Below are 14,605 nucleotides of genomic sequence, written 5' to 3'. Positions count from 1 at the left end.
AGAGCCTCTCCAAGAGATCACTGGCCCTGGTAAATCGTGGTCGTCCGAACACCGCCCTTGCTGCGCGGTTTCGGGCCACCTGCAAGCGGTTTAGCTGGTTGTGGGTAAAGCCGGAGCCATATGCTGACGATCCATATATCAAATCCGGCATGATGACAGATAGGAAGTACTTGCTTCGACTAGCTAGAGTGAGGCAGTGTCGCGCCCGCCACAGGCTACCGATCTTCCTAGCAGTGCGTGAGATGCACCGGTCAACTTGCGGTTGCCAGGTCATTCGTTCATCGATTAAGACGCCGAGGTATTTCGCGCTGGTGGTGTGCAGAAGCACATCATTTCGACAGCGTACACCCACGTCCGGCTGCTGCCCACTGCTGCTGGTAAAAACCAATACATTACTCTTCTTTGCATTTAATACAAGACCACGAGCGTCCAGCCAACTTGAGAGGGAGGTAACCGCCAAGCTGAGCGCATGAGACACCTCTTGCGCTGTCCGTCTTGCACATGTCAGGGCGATGTCATCCGCAAACTTTAGTGTTGATGCCGGCGCAGATTCCGAGGGGATATCTCTGGTGTATATGGAGAACAGCATGGGTCCTACAGAGCCCTGCGGCACACCACAAGTGCACCCTCGTGCTACTGCTGCGTTCGGGTCACGTCATTTGCGATTTAGGTAGATCAGTTCACATTTGGGGGTACAATGAGCCAGTTTTAATTTCTTACTTTTACGACGGGGCAGCGCCAGTAAAGGTTTTTCAGAAACGCTCACAGAGCGGTTCAAGTTATATGGATAATGTAAATAATACTCAATATGCTACCTGTGGTGTGGTGCAAGCTCAGCACTGAGCTAAATCAAGCTAAATCAAACATACAGCCTACACAGCCTCTAATGGCCCTCTATACAGTGCTGCGATGGCAGAACTTCTGAAGTTCACATCACCTTTCTTCCTCCAGCTATGCCTGTGACACCCTTTGTGAATCAAACACTAGTGGCAGGCCACGCGAAAATGAGAATGCGCGCAGCCAAGATTAGGCCATCATCTCCTTCATCCATCATCCCGGCGGTCACTCCGCCCGTTCAATATCCAACACCAGTCCCCAAGAAAGAATAAGGCACGAGATTTCAAGTAACTTTTTAGTTCAAGGGCAAAGCTAAAGCCAATGGCACTGATTTTTGGAATTGTCGAGTAGAACGAAAATAAAATAATCGAAGGCGATCATAATGACGGTCAGATTCGACACACACGTGACACAGTTTGGGTCGCGCTCGTGTGTCACGCTTCGCAGCTCGAGCGCGCCCATGATGAGTCTCGCGCTTGCGACAGGCTAGCCGCTTGCGACAAAAGTTGTCTTTTTTTACGAATTCTGTGACGTCATGTTTTGGAAGAATGTCCCAACCAGGGAGTCGTAAAAGCCCGGGAGAGGACACGGGATGCGCGCACGCGGACGATGTTTGCCTCGGCCAGAAAGTGAAGCACGCTAGGCCGGCGCGGCCTAGGCACCGGCGGATAATGCTAGTTAAATGTGGCAATTGTGCTACTAGCACTGCTAGTTATTTGGAGCGATTATGCTAGTTATAATGCTAGCAGTGCCGATAGTGCTACAAAAATGTCAATCCATGCGGTGGGAAATAATGACTTCCCTATGCAGTTACTCGGAATATGGCAGTATCACAGGACAACTCCAGACCTGCCAGACTCTTTGCCAGTACATGGAAGCGAACAAGTCTCTGATGAATCTTGAAATCCGCATCCACATACCACAGAACCACTGCAAGTGCCTCTCCCAGGCGGGAAGTTCCATCAAATATGACAGCCACATACAGTGCACCTGATATCTCCTTCTTTAATTCATCTTTCTCCTTGCAGTGCAGGAATGGAATCAGCTGAGCCATGTGAGTGCTATATGTTAAACGTCCGTAACCACTCTCCAGGAGAGGGTGCAGGCAATCCACCTTACTGAGCGGAATTCCAGCCTTTAGGAAAGCCTTAACAACATTGGCCCGCCGAACAACAACATCTTCGGACACAGCTTGTGACAGACCGCTTCCCGCCAGGTCAGACGTGCTTTCACTTGAAAACTTTTTCCACGAAATAGTTATTGCCTGTTGGTGAAGTTTCGCCCGCTTCTTACTCTCCTTTCCTTGCACATGTCGTTGGCTATTCACATGCGCTTTCACAATGCTGTGCTTGGTACTGATCGTCCAGTTACAAGCTGTGCAGTAGAGTTTCCCCGCAGAAACTGAGAGGTACTCGCCTGGGAATTCTGCTATCCGATCGTGTGTGCTGCGTCGAGGAGCTGCGGTGGATTCCCAGCTGACACTCTCACGCGCTTTGCTTCGGAATTCTGGCTCGAGTCGCTCGACTTTCCACTTCTTGCAAACGACCCTTTGCGGGCAATAGCAGCTGGTTGTGCTGCTGGAAGACTGTCGGCTGCCGCGTTCTTTTCCAAGTCAGAACTTTCCTCTTCGCTAACAAAGCCATCACTCTCACTGCTCTCATCTTCTGTTTCAAAACCAGAGCCTCCGTCTCCCGTAGCTGCCATCGGGCCAACAAATTACGACAAGCTACGACAGTACAACTAGTTTGCTCACTTATAGCGAAGGACTCACCACTTTTATAATTAATTTCACTGTCAACAACGACTCAACATGCTAAAGTTGAAGGCCAAAATAATTACAAACTATCGTTCTTACTTGGAAAAGACTCGCCGTATCATTGACATTGAGCTTCAAGACAAGCATTGCAAATTTGGAAATCAAATTTGCAAAAAGTGTGCACAATGCTATATTTAGCTCCAAGTACAAGTCAGTGCAGTTTGAACAACTCCGTAAACGTAGCAAACAGTGCCAAACACGCTTCTGGCAACGGTGGCATCCAGCATACACTTTCATCTGGACGTAGTGCTAGTTTCACACATCGATTGTGCTAGACAAGGTCACATTTGGAGGCTTTATGCTAGGGCAGTGCCGGTCTTCCCCACATGGGTCATTATGCTAGTTATTATGCTAGCATTATCCGCCGGTGCCTAGCGCGGCCGGATCTGCTCGATCCACGGCGCTGTGCTCGTCTTCAGGGCAGGGAGTCCTAAAATACCAATATTTTACAACTCGTTGTTGACACCATATCCGAAACTGGTGGCGAAGGAAGCATAAACATGATTGTGTGTCTGTCTGTCAGACTCAGTACACATGGTACAGGGGGTGGGGAGTTGAGGGCGTGTGTATGTGCACATGTGCTTGTACTTTTGTGTGTGTTTGTACAGTGTTTGTGTGTGCGCATTTTGTGCACAATTCCGTTATGAAGTAGAAATGTTCACCTTTTGTACACTCGCCAAGACTTCGGTTAGATTCACTGAGAACCTTTCTGGCCAACCTGGAGGCTGAGCTTTCCGTTTCCTAAACGGCTAAAGTCACCGCGTACTCAGTATACGAGTAGAAAAGTGTTGAAATTTAAGATTTATAAATAACGACCTGCAACCATATACAATGTAGATAGATAGGGAACACACATTGATTGTTTTTAAAAGAATCCAGGCAATATCATGAAACATGGAACGAGTGCGTAATAATGCTCTATGTTGCGTTTTGACGATGCTGAAGGAAGGGAGCCATTGCGATTCACTCACAACACGCGCACAGAAGTCCACTCGACTGCAATTTCAGTGCAATTTCTGACACAAATTCATAACTCCACGAGTACGAGGAAGCTCAGCGGATCTCCACAAGAACTTTCGCCCATCACCTGCAATGGAATATGGGCTGTATGATACGACCAGCGGCTAACACGGGAAGTGGCTTCATTTTCCACAAATCTCGTTTCATTCACAACCATTTGGCTGCAATTTCAGTGCAATTTCTGCCACAAATTCAACTCCACGAGTACGAGGAAGCTCAGCGGATCTCAACACGAACGTTCGCCCATCACCTGCAATGGAGTATGGGCTGTATGATACGACCAGCGGCTAACACGGGAAGTGGCGTCATTTTCCACAAATCTCGTTACCGATTCACAACCATTTGACTGCAATTCAGTGCAATTTCTGCCACAAATTCAACTCCACGAGTACGAGGAAGCTCAGCGGATCTCAACACGAACGTTCGCCCATCACCTGCAATGGAATATGGGCTGTATGATACGACCAGCGGCTAACACGGGAAGTGGCGTCATTTTCCACAAATCTCATTTCGTTCACCCCAACTCAAATAAAATTGAAGTACAATTAGGGATTTATCTTGCATTTCCATCGCCTCAGAATAAATTAACTTCGATAAACTGAGAGAGAATGAGTGAGGCAGCTGGAAGAATTGAGGATGAAAATAGAGATCAGAAGACTCGACGGAGCAATCGTCTCCGTGCTCTAAGAGAAATCGGAGAATGTCCCAATTAGTATTTCAAGAAGACATCAAAATTTTCGAAAATAATAATTTCCTTGCCTCGCAACACCGTTCCCTGGCAGCGTTCCCCGGCAGCGCGAGGCAAAGATGTTTTCTGGGAATGTGTGCCGTGTCCTCTCCCGGGCTTTTACGACTCCCTGGTCCCAACAGTCATTCGCATGCGCATAGCAACGATCCCACTGGGGACAAACAAAGGTAGCGTCGTCAACACCGAACCAGTTGTCAGTGGCAACATAGGAATCGTGTACATTTCTTCATTTCTTCTTTGCTGTTTTCAGTGAGTGTTTTGTTTTCTCTTTGTCCTTGATCTCGACGGTGTTGTCGTGCTCATTACCTTACTGAGACGTCTCTTGTGACTGTAGCCAGTGTCACGGAGGATTTTATTGGCGTGACGAGGTAGATCGCCGAGATCGAGCGTGAAAAACGCTCTGCATTAGTAGCTCCTGTAGAATGTCTTCTGGGATGGCGGATCCATGGCCAACAAAGCCCAGGTGCAAGACAGCATAAGAGATCGTGTAAACGATGTGAACTCCAAAAGGTAAGCTCCTGAACAAGTGGAAAGATATGTGTATTTACAAACTCTCTCTTCATCCATCGATTGCCGCTATGCATTGCATTTTGTCTTCACAGATAATCTGGACAAATAAATTATATTGTAACTGGAGAGTGCAATCGTGCTTGGGACCCATCCCAATGTCATCACATGGCTGTGGTGACTATCGTATACCTGTACCTGGGAGAGTTTTTCCTCAACTGAGACGGAGTGTAGGTGGATGGATTATGAGAAATGCGAAGATGTGGAGTAAGTTGTGTCGAAGAAATGTGTAATAAATTAAAAATTACTTTACACTCAAACATACACTGTACATGTACATGTAACATCATGATAATGATTCCATCTTCATATCTCCGCAACTGGTACGCCATACGCACCGAATACATGGTGTGTGTGCACACATGCACACACTCTCATGCGTGGCCGAGTTGGCCGGATGAACAGACCACACATTTGCACGAGGTGTCCGTCATGTCATTGGAATGCTGTACTTTATGACTTTATTCCAAAATAGTATGTCTTGCCCCTGTCAAATGGAGCGTGTGTCTATGCTCGGCGGGTATTGGGCCACGACGCCACACTGCAGTCAGCGCTGGAATTAAAATAGCACTTCATGGATTATTTTAACTAATTTCCTTTGCGTTTACATGTACTTTGTTGAGCCCGTGGTTTCATTTCTGTGTTCTGTTATGATTGGCCTCTGGAAATAATCGGAGTGGATGTCATTTTTGTCATATGCGTGTGCCTTGTGCAACAGGTTCAAGGCTAGATGCACTTCACATTCGGCGTGCGATCTCGGCGTCTGGGACCTGATAACGTCTTGGTTGGACGGGTAATCAAGGATGATACTACTCGGCACACCAATGTACATCTTAATGTATTTTTTACTTTTTCAGAGCTGCACTATTTACGGACAAATGTGTCTGTTAGAGAGGAAATAAATTAATAGTATTCACAAACAAGTCCCACTTATTGTTTCTGTTCGTAAAAGGAAATTGCAATTTTTGGTCATATTGTTCGTTCCGGCTGTTTGTCATTGACTGTTCTTCAAGGTTGTGTTGCGGGAGGCCGTGGCCGAGGCAGGCCCAGAATGTCATGGCTTGATAATATTATTTCATGGACTGCACTTGACGTGCAGTCCCTGCACGCTGCTGCACGCGATCGATTTTTATGGCGCTCGCTTGTTCATACTTGCTCTGTGACGCCCCGACGGCCTTAGGGCTATGGGTTTGTGATGACGACTATTTACGTCTTGATGCTTACTTCGGTGCTAGCGTGTTTCCCCCGGATTATTTCTATCATCATGCGTGTTCTTGGGCTGAGCGAGCATATGCACGAGTGTGCAGCTATAACCCCGTGTATCTTTGGTTACACTTTGTTCTGCAATGCATGTACCTTGTAACAGTATGTGCTTGCACTGCTTTGTGTGGCCTGCGTATTTCAGGACTATTCAGTGCATTAGACCCAGGTTGGTTTGGTTGCCGGATGATCTTTTGTTGCGTCGCTCTGTGTTTTGTGTTCATCAATTTCTGGGCTTGAGAATTGAGCTGGTGTGTGGTTCCCAATATCAAAACATCATGCTGGTGCTCTGTGTTTCGATTATCGACTGTCCGAGCAGTCACGATTCATTACCAGAACCGTCAATACTGTAGTCTCTTGACGTGTTTGTCTTTTTGTGTTTTCGCCGGGGGAATTACCGGTGACGCTGCACATAGAACGGCAGTGTTGCATCACTGGACGACCCTGCCTCTGCATCTGATTTCATGTCCCCAGGATCTGGTGCAGATACTATAGTACACCAGACAGTCACTTCCTGTAAACACGCAAACAGCAAAAGAAGAGACCCCGCAAATCAGGAAAACCATTGTGGAAAATATCGAGTAGATCATACACCATTCAATAATCTGGAGTAATTACAGTGAGACAAACACTTCAGTGCTCTCTCTCTCTCTCTCCATCCTTCCAAAATACCCTGTAACAATTCCCTAGAATTATTTTATTTTATATTCTCAGGACATCATTCTGAACATAATAACTTCTTTCATGGGTCTTCAATCACCACGGAGGGCGAGAATAATCTAAGTCATGCAGTTTACGGGAGGTGCGAGATGTCATGGATATAGAGGCCTCAGGCTGATTGTGCCAGCGTGAGGGCAGAGACAGAAAGAAGACACTGATTTCTTGAACAACTCACCTACATTGTAACAGTTCCCTGTTAGCGCTAACCTTATCTGCCCTCTAGCTCTGTATCTTGCACCTTTCCCTATCCTGTCAGCACTCGCGTTATCACCTTAGGGCACGAAGTGCCCTATATCAGTTATGTGGCCTTGAGCAAGCATTGTCTTTTCCAAGAATACCTTCAAACGGTTATACTGGTAGCAAAGGATGGTTAACATGGTGTTCTTGGAGCTCGCCATTGTCGTGGCGATCCTTGTTCTTTCTGTGTTGCTATTCAGGTTGGGCAAGCGAGGTCCGTGAAGCCAGTCGCCAAGTCAGCGCCCGTCTGAGCAACCGACAACAACCGCTCCCTGTGTCGCCCGCTCATTCGTCCGGGATGGCAAGCCCTCGCAGTTCAAGGAGTGGGCTTTCTCCATTGAGCTGGCGATTCGGTCACTGGGAATCACCGACTCATCGGTGATGGTGGATTACGCAGCGGGCTTCCTGAGCGGCAACGCCAAGCTATGGCTCATCGCATCGTTGGATACGAGTGTGGAGTTCTCGACGTGGCCAGCGCTGCGTGAAGCCCTCGCCAAGGTGTACGGTCCGTTGCATCATCAAGAGCGGGTGCGACTAGATCTCTTCGCTGTCAGGCAGCACTCAAGCTTGGAGAGCTATGTCACCGAGTTCTCACGCCTAAGGCCCCGGTCACACATGCACTTTTTTTGGCGGTTCCGCCAAAGCGTAACTTACGCTTCCGCCGTTGCCTCGGCAACGGCGGAGGCGTAAGTTACGCTTTGGCGGAAAGTTTGGATTTCGCTACGCCAAAAAAATGCGAGCGGACCCTCCGCTTTCGCGGATCCGCTTTGGCGGAACCTGCATGGTGATGGCTTTGGAGTTCGGTGTGCTACTTCTGCACTGAGTTCTGGTGTTGTTTGGTTGTCGTTTGGTATTCAGTTTTCTTTTAAAATATTGTTCTTCTTTGCCAATGAACTGTACGTTCTAGAGATCTCGCAAGCAATACTGCATCGTTATGAGTGAATAGTTGGTGAGGGAATAACTCCGAATCCGTCTCCCAACGAGTCATTGGCCCCGATCGCGGACGATCTCCAACTCTCTCCAAGCAATACGTCCACCAGAGTATGCAACACTAGGACTGCAACCAGGGAGTAGTAGAGTACTCTGCCACACCCTCACTGCAGCTGCAGGCATCCACGCAGTCGCTGGGTCGATGATGGATCATGGAGGAGGCAACGACACCCTGCTATAAAACTATTTGAATTTGATATTGATGTAAACTAAACTAATATTCAAATACACCCGTGCTGGGCCGCAGTGAATGTGCCCCAAATCCACGAGTGTACTTGACATGAGACATTCAGCAGCCTGTCAGCGATCCACGATAGCTCTACTTGTACAAGCGAAGGTCGCTTCAACTCGGACAAGAAGGAGGCAACGACACCCTGCTATACAACTATTTGAATTTGATATTGATGTAAACCAAACTAGCAAATACACCTGTACTGGGCCGCAGTGAATGCGCCCCAAATCCAGGAGTGTACTTGACAGGAGACATTCAGCAGCCTGTCAGCGATCCACGATAGCTCTACTTGTACAAGCGAAGGTCGCTTCAACTCGGACAAGAACATCTAAAATGTCATAGGACGTGCTGCATTTGCATTCTCTCCGCCAAAGCGGAGCGTTGAGGAGCACAGTAGTCTACATGTATGTGTGACCGCTGCATCGTGTGGTCCGCCAAAGCGGCTGCGGTAGTTCCGCTTTCCGCCTCCGCAAAAGCGGTGCAAGCTTTTCATGTGTGACCGCGGCCTTAGCCTACAAGTGCCTGAGATCGACGAGCTGACCCGAGGACTGCTGTTCGTAAAATGGACTGCACCCATCTGTCAAGACCCGGGTGCTGCGAGAGCACCCGACTGATCTGAGCCAAGCGATCAGGTCAGCGCAAACGGCGGACCAACAGCCGAACCCGATTCAGCACCGAAGTCAACCCCAAAGGCTAACACCGGAGGAGAGGCGTCACCTGAGTCGGCAGGGTGGATGCTTCGCTTGTCGGAAGCCAGGTCACCTAGCTCGGGATTGTCCCAGCAATCAACACCCAAACGCTGGTCGCCAGTGAAGAATGGCGTGCGCTCGCTGGCGACCAAGCGGAAAGCACCCAACGGTTACCCGGTTGACATACGCAACCGTTACAGCGTACTAGAGCTGGAAGAACCGACGCTGCAAGCTGATTCGGAAGATGTTGCCGAACAGGAATCCCATGTCAGCAACGTTGATCTCGCAGTACAGGACACGGAGCTTCCTTTGGAGCATGACCTTCTCCGTGTTGAGGGCAGGATCAACGGCCGCCGGGCAATTATGCTTATTGACTCGGGATCGACGCACGACTTCATATCGGAAGCTTTCGTGCAAAGAAACGGCCTTGTTACGGAGAGCAAGGACGAAACACTGAAGGTAACCCTGGCTGATGGCTCATCGACATCATCGGGACTGCAGAGGACCGGTCCGGTAAAGGTTATCGTGAAAGACTTCAGCGACACCCAATCTTTCACAGTTTTTTCCGTTGAGCCGCTATGATGCTATCCTGGGGAAGCCATGGCTGACCAGGCACAATCCGGATATCAACTTTCAGACCAACGAAGTCAAACTGAACGGAGAGCCGCTCGTTGCTAAACCCCCTTCCGGCCAAAATAGTGATACGGAGCATCAGGAGTCGCCGCCAATTGAGAGCATGCTCATATCTGGTTCCCAGGCTCGCCGCGAGTTGAGGAAAGGCGCGCAGGGAATCCTGGCGTGGGTCAATGCTACTGACGACGAGGAGGAGGACAGCAAGCCACCAGCCGCCAGACAACACCCAGATCATCAAGAGCAGCTGGCTAACCTTCTGCGGCGGTACTCGGACAACTTCCCAGACGACCTGCCGACCGAGCTTCCGCCAGAGAGGGATGTCGACCATGAGATTGTGACTGAGGAGGGTGCCGTTCCTCCATCACGGGCTGCCTACCGTCTCCCCAAACCCGAGTTGGATGAATTGCAAGCCCAGCTCACGGAACTCCTCCGCAAGGGCTTCATCGAACCCAGCAAGTCACCATACGGTGCCCCAGTCTTTTCGTTAAAATGTCTGATGGCTCATTGCGCATGGTTTGTGATTGGCGGAATTTGAACAGGATCACCATCAAAAACAAAGCTTGCCTCCCAAACATTGATGACCTGTTTGATACCATTCAAGGTAGCTCATACTTCAGTAAGCTGGACTTACGCTCGGGATACAATCAGCTTAGGATCCGTCAGGAAGATGTACCTAAGACGGCTATCAATACTCCCTTCGGTCATTTCCAGTTCCGGGTCATGGGCTTTGGATTAACTAACGCCCCTGCCACGTTTCAGTCACTGATGAACAGTATTCTCCAACCGTACTTACGGCGGTTTGTGGTAGTGTTTCTGGATGATATTCTTATCTTCAGCAAATCCTGGCAAGATCATCTTGAACATATCCAGACAGTTCTTGAGACGCTCCGGAAAAATAGGCTATTCTGTAAGCAGTCGAAATGTGAGTTTGGTGTCAAGGATGTTCTGTTTCTAGGGCATCGCATCGACGGTGAATGTATCGCTCCAGATCCAAAGAAGCTTAAAGCAGTGAGGGAATGGCAGCCACCGACGACAGTTACGGAGGTGAGACAGTTCCTTGGTTTTGCGAACTACTTTAGAAGATTTATTGAGCACTACTCTACTATATCGCGGCCATTAGAGGAGATCACTGGCAAACATGCCAGGTTCGAATGGAGTGGCCCCCGTCAGCATGCATTCGAATCCCTGAGACAGGCCTTGTTGAGTGCACCGCTGTTGAAACTAGCAAGCGTGCAGAAGCCTTTCAGAGTTGCAACAGACGCAAGTGATTTTGCAATAGCAGGCGTCCTTCTCCAACAGGGGGAAAGCGATAGTGCTTGGCATCCTGTGGCATATGCCAGTCGTAAGCTGTCACAAGCGGAGCGAAATTACACTGCTGCAGAACGCGAAACCCTGGCGGTGGTGTTTGCACTGCGATCCTGGAGAATTCATCTATTCCAGCATTTTGAAGTGTTCAGTGACAGCATGGCCGTAGTCTACTTGAGCACAAAAGCCAATCTCACTAAGCGCGAAGCTAGATGGGTTGAATTTCTTGCAGACTATGACTTCACAGTTAATCACAAACCCGGCAAGGAAAATATGGCTGATGCGTTATCCCGCCGCCCTGATCTGCGCGGGTCAGCAATTGGCAATGTAGTTGAGGAAAAGGATTGCCCACCCATCCTACCAGCACCCCATTTGAATACGATTGAGTTTGCTTTGGAACTGAGTGATAGTGTTGCTGAGATGATTTCGGAAGCATATCAGAATGACGAGCAGCTTTCCACAATAATTCAGCGGCTGCGCGGCGATTCCTCTGATAATCTACACGAGCGGTACTATTGGGATGAAGAGTCCAGGTACCTATGCCTCCGTGCAGCACCAAACAATCGCTTGTGTGTACCCAAGTGTGCTGTAAGGCTTCAGCTCCTGCAGGAGTACCACGACTGTGTTACGGCAGGCCATCAGGGACGGGATCGTACATATTTCCGGCTTTGTCAATTCTTCTATTGGCCCAAGATGGGCCTTGACGTGAAGAAATTTGTTAAATCTTGTGGCATATGTCAGCGCACTAAGGGTGGGTTGCCTAGATGCGGTTTGCTGCAATCGCTCCCAGTACCAGACACCCCCTGGAAAGATATTTCCATGGACTTTATCGTTGGCTTACCCCAGACCCCTCAGGGCTTTGATGCAATTTATACATTTGTTGACCGGCTTACAAAATGTGTCCATTTAGTCCCCACGACTTCCAAAATTGACGCTAAGGGTTCTGCTGATTTGTATCTCCAGAATATGTTTAGATTACACGGTTTGAGTTCCACTATTGTTTGTGATCGGGACTCAAGATTTACTTCTGAATTTTTCCGGGAATTGTTTCATCAATTAGGTACCACCTTGTCGTTTAGTACTGCCAATCACCCACAGACCGATGGGCATACTGAGAGAATGAATAGAGCAATTGAGGATGTGCTTAGAGCGTTTGTTAACCACAAACAAGATAATTGGGACAAGCTTCTGCCTCTTTGCGAATTTGCAATTAATAGTTCATATCAGTCTTCCACTTCTAGCACGCCGTTTTATCTAAATTATGGACTTAATCCCAAGTCCCCACCAGATTTCCTGGCACGGAGGGGAGGAGGGAGTGCCCCAGACTGGATCCAGGATCGGGCGGATGCCGTCAAGTTGGCAAAGGACGCCATGATTGCCGCTCAGGCTAGACAAGCTCAGTATGCAGACAGGGGAAGGGTGCCCAGCAACCTGAAGGTTGGCGACATGGTGCTGGTGTACAAGGATTTCCTAACAACCGCAGAAGCCCGGGATCAGCCTTCACAGAAGCTGCGCCCTAAGTGGTTCGGGCCCTACCCAATCATCAAGAAGATCGGACCCAACGCCTATCAGCTGGATCTACCCAGCGCTATTCGGTGCCACCCTGTCTTCAATTTCACTGCTCTGCGCCGGTATGAGCAGAATACTATTCCCGGCAGGCGGCAGCCACCCCCGCCACCGTTCACTGACTTGCACGGTCAGACCAGATACATGGTGGAGAAGATTCTTGACGATCGCCAGCGAAGGCATCAGACTCAGTACCTTGTCAAGTGGCAAGGGTACCCAGACGACGAAGCCACCTAGGAGCCAGAAGGGAACTTGCTGGACGAGGCCGGTAGGCCGATAGTTGCTCTGAGGCGTTACAGGGCGTCCAGGGCATGTTAGTGACACTATGGTTACCGCGAAATGTTACTCGCTGAAATTCAATTGCACGTGTACGTTGAGAATTCCCACTTGATCCTTGTTGTGTTAAGCAATCCATTCCCCTCCTGTTTTAGATTTTCCCCATTTCCGCTATCTTCACTCGCCTGACTGTCCTTGGTTACCTTGCACGGTGCTTCAATTAGATGAGCGTTGTTGGGTTGACACGATTTCATTTGATTATTCCCTTTCCACATATTCCTCGACTCCCTGGAGGCACCTGTGCCTCGCTTAGGAGGGGGGATGGTGTAACAGTTCCCTGTTAGCGCAAACCTTATCTGCCCTCTAGCTCTGTATCTTGCACCTTTCCCTATCCTGTCAGCACTCGCGTTATCACCTTAGGGCACAAGTGCCCTATATCAGTTGTGTTGCCTTGAGCAAGCATTGTCTTTTCCAAGAATACCTTCAAACGGTTACATACATATAATCGAATCCACAGGGAGCGCTCGTACTTTGATCCATCAGGACGCGAAGAATCTTCAAAGCACTCTCAAACACGGAGTTTTACAGTGGGCAGCCAATTTCACAGCCATTATGAAGGCCCTCGACGACTACAGGAGATTTGTAGAGGAAAGAACAAGGAGTAAAGAGCGACAACAATCGCTTGAAGAAAAAGCGAAGAAAAACTGCTCTCTCTCCAGTCATTTAGATGCTGTTGCCTTTGACAACTGGTTCCATCCAGAGGACGCGACTTTTGTTTGTCCCCAGTGCTCTCCGTTGCTATGCGTATCGAAGGGGCCGTGACGTCACACTTAACAGCCCCATTGTGTGTTTGTTAGATAGTGTGATGGGGAAGCAGTGATATGATGAAAAGGCGAGGCAGTGAGATAGTGATATGGTGAAACAGCGAGGTAGTGAGATGGTGATATGGTGAAACAGCGAGGCAGTGAGATGGTGATAATTATAGTGAAACAGCGCGGCAGTGAGATGGTGATATGGTGAAACAGCGAGGCAGTGAGATGGTGATATGGTGAAACAGCGAGGTAGTAAGATGGTGATATGGTGAAACAGCGAGGTAGTGACATGGTGATATGGTGAAACAGTGAGGCAGTGAGATGGTGATAATATTATGGTGAAACAGCGCGGCAGTGAGATGGTGATAATTATGGTGAAACAGCGAGGCAGTGGGATGGTGATATGGTGAAACAGCGAGGTAGTGGGATGGTGATATGGTGAAACAGCGAGGCAGTGAGATGGTGATATGGTGAAACAGTGAGGCAGTGAGATGGTGATATGGTGGGGCAGTGAGACAGTGAGATGGTGATATGGTGAAACAGCGAGGCAGTGAGATGGTGATATGGTGAAACAGCGAGGCAGTGAGATGGTGATATGGTGAAACAGCGAGGCAGTGAGATAGTGATATGGTGAATCAGTGAGGCAGTGAGATGGTGATACAGCGAGGTAGTGAGATGGTGAGATGGTGAGACAGTGACATAGCGAGGTGGTGTATTCAAACAAACGAGTACAGGAGGTACAGCAGAATGTATAATAATAATATTATTATTCGAGGGATCCCTGTTGCAGTAGAGTCGCGCGCTAAAGAACGTTGAGCCCAAGAATGTCCAGCCTGGTAACGCTAACAACGTCTCAGCCTAACGTTTAAAGTTGAGACCGGCGGTGTTGGTTTTCCG

This window comes from Sycon ciliatum, chromosome 3 (assembly GCF_964019385.1).
Source record: "Sycon ciliatum chromosome 3, ocSycCili1.1, whole genome shotgun sequence".
In the NCBI taxonomy this organism is placed as follows: Eukaryota; Metazoa; Porifera; class Calcarea; order Leucosolenida; family Sycettidae; genus Sycon; species Sycon ciliatum.
This window is presented reverse-complemented; position numbering follows the sequence as displayed.